Consider the following 567-nt stretch of genomic DNA (forward strand, 5'->3'; position numbering starts at 1 on the left):
TGGAGACAATGAGGATGGCACAGAATAGAACAGAGCTCAGATCTGTTGTTTATAGCATTGCTTTGTGTCATCCTTGTCTTGATAGTATGTTGTTCTCTAGCAACAACAACAATAGCAGTGGGTGGAGACGGCCATATTAACTAATGAGAACTCCGTTTGTCCACGACTCACATTTCTCCATGAGGTTTAGACCTTCACATCCTATCATATACCCCATTATTTTCCCACTTAATTAGTGCCTGTTTTAAAAAGGAAAAGAAAATAAAATAATAACCAAATATGCCCTATTTTAAAGAGGAACCCTTAAAATTTCCTTCTACTTATATTTGTGACATCTTCAATTCCTTTAGAATTTTCAACCCACTGATTGTTCATTGCTACCACCTAGCGTCTCAACTAACTTACCTTCCAGGCTCGAGAACCTGACCATCAGAGTGTGTCCTTGCCACGTAATAGTTATCATTTCCTCAAACACTGGTACATTGGGGCTGTGTAAATGCAGCTTCAACACCTACAGCTAAGAGATCGGTGAGAATGGGGGCGGCCTGGCAATGTGACCAAAGGGAT

This window comes from Elephantulus edwardii, unplaced genomic scaffold (assembly GCF_000299155.1).
Source record: "Elephantulus edwardii isolate Elephantulus edwardi_28Jun2011 unplaced genomic scaffold, EleEdw1.0 scaffold00039, whole genome shotgun sequence".
NCBI classification, from domain to species: Eukaryota; Metazoa; Chordata; class Mammalia; order Macroscelidea; family Macroscelididae; genus Elephantulus; species Elephantulus edwardii.